Source organism: Pteropus alecto, unplaced genomic scaffold, assembly GCF_000325575.1.
Source record: "Pteropus alecto unplaced genomic scaffold, ASM32557v1 scaffold104, whole genome shotgun sequence".
Classification (NCBI taxonomy): Eukaryota; Metazoa; Chordata; class Mammalia; order Chiroptera; family Pteropodidae; genus Pteropus; species Pteropus alecto.
This window is the reverse complement of record NW_006436664.1, coordinates 2,366,781-2,374,715: the sequence shown is the minus strand read 5'-3', so window position 1 is coordinate 2,374,715 and position 7,935 is coordinate 2,366,781. Positions and strand designations below refer to the sequence as shown.

Below are 7,935 nucleotides of genomic sequence, written 5' to 3'. Positions count from 1 at the left end.
AATATAATGTATTATAGAATTTGGTTATTGGAGATTTCAAAATTTCAGTTGAGTTTAGTGTACCTTGTTTTGAATTGTGTGTGGTATCAGAATGTCAGGCAATGTTCTTGCCTTTTGTGTTAACTGTCATGACACATCTTTTATGATGTTCAGTATTTCAGTAATTTTGAATGATTAATCATTTATATCTCATGTCATTAAAATGAAATGTTTCCAAAACACTTTAACATGTATTATCTTATTTAGTCTTTACTGTAACTTTGTGTAATAGCTTTTATTATTTTTACTATAGAAATAAAGAATCTGACCGAGGATGATTAATTATACTTATCATAGAGGGTGAAGAGCAGAGGCTTGAATCCAGGTTATCTGACTTTTAATTTAATGCTTTTGCCAACATACAATTTTTTCCCCCTCCTGTTGATTTTATTTATTTTAGAATTTCCTTAACTACCATGTTATCTAGCATATAATTCAAAGAAGTTGATATTGTACTCTAAACTGTATCTCTATTCTGCCTTAATATTAACCAAGAAGAAAGCTCCCTAAGTTTTAAAGTTTTTTCTTCCAATTCAATTATAATTTGCCCTTCAATTTAATATTTCTAAGATCTTAAAATAAAGCAGGATATGTAACTCTTTATGATTGTTTTTATGGATTTCTGCTTGAAGAAGGATGAAGTAGCACTCATTTCAGATTTATTATCATTTTAAACAAGAAGTTTCCCCCCAGTTACAGGGAAATTCAGGAAAATAGATAACAAATAATGGCTATTTGTAGCACTTGAAAGGCTTTATTAATAAGTAATGTCAAACCATCTAATGCTTTTCTTTATAGTTTTTATTCGCCAACACTTTATGGATTTCTATTTGTTATGTTGCTTATAAAATGTGGATAGGATTCTTATATTTAGGGAGGTAGTCTTTTGTTTTTCTGTGTGTGCGTGTGTGTTTATTTTGAGAATAAGGTTACATTTTCATGTTAGATTTGAATTTTGAAATTTATATTTATCATTAAATAATTGTCTCTATGGTGCCATTTTTTTTCTTCAGTATTACTCACTTCATTTTTTTTTATTGCAAACATGATCCTATATTCTTTAGTATCTAGGCTAATTGTTTATCATACATTGATTCTGTGTGTAGTTCAGAAAAATATACAGACTTTTTTCTATTCTTCCCTTGGGAATATTAATTAACTTTATAGTTTTTATTAGTTCTAAAATAAATGGTCTCCACATTTAGGATAATTTCAGCCTGGACTTTGCATCCTATTTGCCTTCAGAATATATTCAGTTAAATGTCCTACTTTCAACTGAGATTTTTTTGGTTGAAAATAGAGTTCCTCTTCCTAACTAAATAGATACCCCTTTCTAATTGCCCAGAATCACCATTCTTTATAGGGTTTCAGAGTTCTACTTTGTGCATATATGCTGCTTCTCTATATCTTTCGTTCAATTAGTTACAACTCCTGTAGACTGAAAATTTATATATTGAAGCCCAAATCCATAAAGTACTGGTATTTGGATGTGGGGCCTTTGCGAGATAATTAGATTATGAGGTTAGAGTTCTCATGAATGGGATCAGAGAGATTATCACCAGAGAGATAATCTCTTGGCCATGTGAGAATACAGCAAGAAGATGGCTGTCTATAAACCAGTATGTGGGCTCTTAACAGAACCTGACCTTGTTGGCGCACTGATCTCAAACTTCCAGCCTTCGCAACTGAGAAATATAAATGTTTATTGTTTAAGCCTCTCAGTCTATGAAATTTTATTGTGGTAGCCAGAACTGACTATGACACCAACCTTGATGTAATGGGCTAAATTGTATCCCCTCCCCAAATTCTTATGTTGAAGCCCTAACCCCCTATATGCAGAATGTGTCTATATTTGAAGATAAGGTTCTTAAAAAGTAAGGTTAAATGAGGTCTTTAGAGTGGACTTTAATCTAATATGACAGATATCTTATAAGATAAGGAAGTTAGGACATAGACACACACAGAGGAATGTCCATTAAAAGACATAGGGAGAAGATGGCTTCTATGAGCCAAGCAGAGAGATCCTTAGGAGAAACTAATTCTACTTACACCTTGATCTTGGACTTCTATTCTACAGAACTGTGAAGAAATAAGTTTCTGTTGTTTAAACCACTTAATTTGTGTATTTTGTTACAGTAGACCTGGTAAATTAGTACACTTTGGCAATTCTCTTTTTCTGAAGCTGCATTACATTTTCTATACTTTGGCTTTATTGGAGAGGAACCAATGTTTTGAAAAAAAATTACTATTTGTTTTTATTTCTTAATAGATATGCCCATATACCATTCTTTTAAGTTCCTTTGCTCCTAGCGTTTGTCCAAATTACAGCACTTTATCATACTATGTTACGATTTTACTATTCTCTCCCATTTGCTAGATTGTAAGTGCCTAGATTCAGGAACTGATTCTTCAATATCATTATATTCTTACTACTTAGCATAGTGCCTGGCACAAAGAATATGTTCAACAAATATTTATGAATAAATTACTTTGTATTTTGCTGCAGTAACAAACAATTCCCAAATATCGATGCCTTAAAACAACAAGTTTATTTCTTGCTTATTGTTGTTCTGCTGGAGGTTGTACTCTGTGTCATCTTTACTTCTAGATCCAAGTTAATGGAATAGCCACCATTTGGAGTATTGTCTGTCACTGTGGCAGAAGGGAAAGGAGAGTATAGTGACCCTGTAGTGGCTCATAAACTGCCTGAATGAATATCATTCTGCTCATATTTCATTCATCAGAGCAAGTCCTGTGGCCACATATGATGTCAGCGGGGGGAAGGAATTATAGTCCAACCGTGTGCCAGAAAGCGAAAAACCCAGAGATATTAGTGAACAGTACTAGCGACTCCTATATTAGTACGTGATAAATTGTTTTATTTATGATTTGGTCTTTTTAGTTTCAATTTTTCTACTATCTTAACATTAGGGTGATTGTATTTTGCTAAAATATTGATTTTGAAAGTATATTTTTATTATATTCAATCTGGATCTTATGACCCATCAGAGGTGCATGGTTTTTGATTTCTAATCAGTAGGTAACTGATTCATTATTTTACTGTAAACTTTTTACAGGAGAGCCTCCTGTTTATGATCACAAATATATATAGGTTTTTCTGTCAAAATACAGCTTCTCCCAATGTAGGAGACTGATATCGTTGAGCAGAGCATTTGAAAATATTCTTTCTAAGCAAGCCAGGGCAATGAGAACCAACAGTGAAAAAAAATCAATATATTTGATTACATATACATTTACATTTATGGTAAAAATTAACATAAAATATTCAAACCAAATTACATTTTGGGAATAACATTTGCATCACATAAAAATAGACAAAGGATTTACATAACTACTATTATACAGAGAGATCCCATAAACTAAGAGAAGAAATATATTCTATTAGAAAAATGGGCTAAGGGTATGAACAGGCAGCTCACACACACACACACACACACACACACACACATGCACACACACACACGCACACACAAACACATATGGCCAATGAACATATGAAAAGATATTAACTCTCAGTGCTGACAAGAGTGGTGGAAATGGACACACCTACACATTGCTGGTGAAATTTAGAATGGTACAGTTTTGTGGGTAAGGTAGTACAGACTCCTTGTGACATGTATTTATTTTTACTTTTTTAAAAATTATTTTATTTTTATTTATTTTTATGATGGTGAAAATATACTTTATTTTAATACAATAGCTGCCAGCAATATACAGAAAAAAATACAAACATTCTACAATAAGCTTTCATTTGCCTTTTCAAGTAATTCTGGAGAAAATACTCCAATTCTCTTCAAAATTATGATTTGGGGAGTTGAAAATTTTTTCCATGATAAAAATATAATTTTGACAGCTCGAACCTTGATAATTTGTATAGAATGGGATAAAAAGGCCCATATAGGATATCAATAATGACTGCTTCCCTCTCTTTGAGTCAAATACTATTATAACCAGTATAAGAAATTGATTAATCAATAAACTTGATGAAACATCTATCAAAATGTTGATGAAAAAATACATTTCTATTTCTTATCATTTTTACCTTGTAGATATTTTCTAAATAGATATATTAAATGTGCAGAAATAAAAGCTATCTACGTGCAACTCTGGAGAGTTTCAAAACTCAACAAAAGTAAAAAATGCCCAAATTCTAGAGCTGATTAACTTAGGGCAAGAATAAATGTCAGAAATCTCTTAATTGTATATGGATTGCTCAAGGGTTTAAAGATAAGCTATGTAAGCCAAAGTTATGAAGAAATAAAATCTTACATGAATTTTATCACAAGTCAACAATCCTAGTAAAAGAAGACAACAGAACTATATAGAAAATCTGCATTTACATTTTTTTTTAAAAAAGGAAGTTGTATCAACTTAAATGGTGGAGAGCTTTTAAACTATTGAATACAAAAATTTCTCAGAATCCCTTGAGAAATAGTGAGAGCTTCCTTTCAGACTCTAATCTCCTGTTGGTGTAAATGAAGGGGGAAATGATTCAGTAGCTGCAAAAATACTAGGTGATTTCCATTATGTCAACCCATACACTACATGAATTGCTATGAAAACTTTTATGTTCCAAATCTCCTAAGATTTTAAGCTATGATCTTTCCACAAATATAAGATGGGGTAGAGAGCATGTTCTAGGACCATCCTTTTTACTGGCTTTTTTTCATTTGCCAACCTCAATTTAATTTGACTGACGTCCCTGATAAAGTAATAAGATTGGTGTTTCTACAGAGAAAAATAATTCTGCCTTCGTCAAAATCATAACAGATAGAACTGTCTTCCTTCAGATAGCCAAGTGTAATCATGGAATAAGTTTGAAAAACAAACAAGCGAACACACAAACAACAAACAAACAAAAAACCAAAGAATAAATAGGGTGAAAATACTTCACAACTGAGTTTCAGAATGTATTTTTCATCACTCTATTTAAAAGAATGCTGCTTTTCCTTCATTTATCCTCTGCTATGCACCACTTACTCCACCATTCACTTGAAAGAACAGACACCCCTTCTTCTGAATCTTTTTCATACTTTAAGCTTTGAGGCCAGGTTTAATATCACTTGAATGCCAATTTCCACTACTTAAAAAATAGGTGAAAAGTGATGATGGCTGTCTGTGTACTGGTGCAGATGTGACATTTTCAACTTCTGAAGCTACTGCTATAGAATTTCTCAGTAGATAACCTTATAGTGTTTCTTCCTGGAAGCAGATAAATCATCACCCAATAGTTACAAAAAAGTGGGTGCCCAAACTTTTGATCAGCAATAAGGAATTCTAAGAAAAGTAAAGCAAAAACATCTCCCTGAGCCAAACAGATACAACAGGAAGCTTTTTTTGTCTTTCTGTACTATGCTAATTACTGATAGGTTAAAAAATGCAGTATGCTTATAAAACTCAGGCTGTTTCCGTAAAGCAGTGCTTACTAAATGTTAGCATATCAAAGGGAAAAATCATTACCATTTTAAAGCAATATACTTAAAATTTCCCAAAACAGTTTATGATAAATAGCACTTCTTAAACAAGTTAGGTATAAAAAATGACCAAAAATGTAATATAGTCACAACTCTTATCTTTAGAGTAGTACTTAGAAAGTCTAATTTTTAAAAAATATATAAATACATAGCAAACTTTTGTTTAATTTTCACCAAGTTCATCATCCCTTGTTAGAACACAAGTAATTCCTGGTTTAGGACTTTAATTTAAACAAACAGGCAGAGTGCTTTCCTCAGTGTGCCTGTAGAAAAATTTAATTGAATGGAACACAATGATTGAGATTAGGCAAAATTATGGTGAATACGTACTCACCAAAACAACTATAATTTAGTCCAAAAGTAGTGACCCATCTATTATCCAAAATCTAACAAAGTCTAACAGGAAACAGGGATGGAAAGGGAAAGCTGGTTATCCAAATTAGACATGCCGAAGAGACAAAATTCTACTCGATATATTGACAAACCCACCCTACATTCCTTAGGTTAATTTTTGTGTTAATTTTTACCTTCCTAATTATTTGTACTGGTATACCTAAATCAACTAAATATCGGTTTATGTAGTGTTGCTCAAAAGATCTATAAACAGCAAGGTCTGTGCTTACCTAAAAAGAGGGTTTGCAAAATAAAGGAAGAAAGCAATAATGTTCCAAATGAATGGCCCTGAGCAAAATACATAAAACAAACACCACATTTAGACAGGGTAACAAGTGCCAAAGGTTTCTCTTACATGGATAAAATGCTCCAGGAAGATCTTGAGAATATTATCACTCCCTCTAAATTTTTAGCTTCTACATAGTGTCAAACACTATAATTGGTATAAAGGAAAAATGCTTTTAGGAAAAGTAAAAATCCACGTATGAAGTATAGCAAAATCCGTAGTGACTTTCTGTAGAAGACTCTTCTCTGGTGGCCATGCCCTTTAGTACACATCCAGGATAGACTACATTGAAACAGGGTATTTTGATACAATAGCAATCCTTTCATATACTCTTATTAAATATTATAAAATTACATAAATATCCCTTGTACCATACATTATGCACCGGTTTGGGACTGACCAATGAGGTGATGGTTACTATTTTAACAGTTAAACATTACACTTTAAAACTCCTGCCATCTGTACACAGGGAATGGACACACCCTCTAGAGAGGATGGGAAACTACCTCTAAAGCGAAAAGTTTGTGTTGAGGTGTCTCCAAATTAGAGAGGAGGATAAGGAGTGGAGGAGGCAGGGAGGATAAAAGGATTTTAAAATAATACTGCTTAGGAGTGTATGTTTAAAGATAGCCAACTCCACTCTTATCTAGCCTTTGTCCTCATCTTGAATAACTTCCATGTTCATGCGAAATAAAATTTCTACTTTATAGAAAGAGGAGCAGTCTTTTAAGAAAAGCATTTTCTCAGGGAAAGATGTGAGGACATCTGTCTCCTAAGTGCTATTTTACTTGCTGAGTCTTTTGCCTACATCACTACATGCTTTTTCAACCTCCTTATCACCGGGACAGGTATTAGTGAACCCATTCTTACTATAAGCATTAGTTAAGTATCTCCATATGCCAGTCATTCCTTTTGGAGTATCAAAGTTGTGATATTTTTTGGCCATCAACTGGGCGACCTGCGCTTTGGGCAGCAGGTTGCAATCAGCCAGTATCATTTCATTGCCATGCAGAGATTTATGTGTGGGAAACAATGTCCTCATACTATTCTCATCAATTTCATCAGGGAGGGGAAAGTTCAGATATTCAACTAGTTTCTGCGGTGTTTTCAAGAAAACCATCTCCAATGCTTCATTAGCCCCTGGCTTTGAATTCTTAATATATGTAGACAATTTGGCAAAGATGTCCATTCCAGAAGTTTTTGATTCCGAGTCTTTTGGCGAAAGCTTTAAGTAATCAAATTTCTCCTTCAAGAAATTCTTCAATTGTATTGACACCCGTCTTGACTTCGTCGTTGAAAGTTATAAATCGTGGGTGGGTCCCGGCATCCAAGTTCTGCAGATGTGCGGTGGTGACATTAAATACAACTCCTTTGAGCCAAAGAATCATGAAGAGCCTCCGGGAAAAGGGGCAGTTTCCTATGCTTTCACCATCACTGCCAGCCTTGACGAAGAGCTCTCTGATGGACTCTTTGTCCTCCTCCTTCAGCTGGTTCAGTGGCATGGACCATGCATGGCCGGCTGGCGGGGCTCCACAGACTGTCGCAGAGGCCGCTTCTGCTCCGGGGCTGCTCGGGTGTGGGCTTCTGTGGCACCGCGCCTTCCTGGACAGTCCCGGCGTCCAGCTCGCCTCCGCTTCAGCTCTTCAGCACCGCACCAGGCGTCGTGAGCGACTCTGAGGCTGCTGCACCCGAGCCTTTGTGGCTTCTACTTTAAAAAATGGA

At 34.4% G+C, this 7,935-nt stretch overlaps 1 pseudogene; it reads right to left on the bottom strand.

The window, feature by feature from the left end:
- Positions 1-6,997: 6,997 nt before the first annotated feature.
- Positions 6,998-7,715, bottom strand: LOC102885502 (annotated as a pseudogene).
- Between the last annotated feature and the right edge of the window lie 220 nt (positions 7,716-7,935).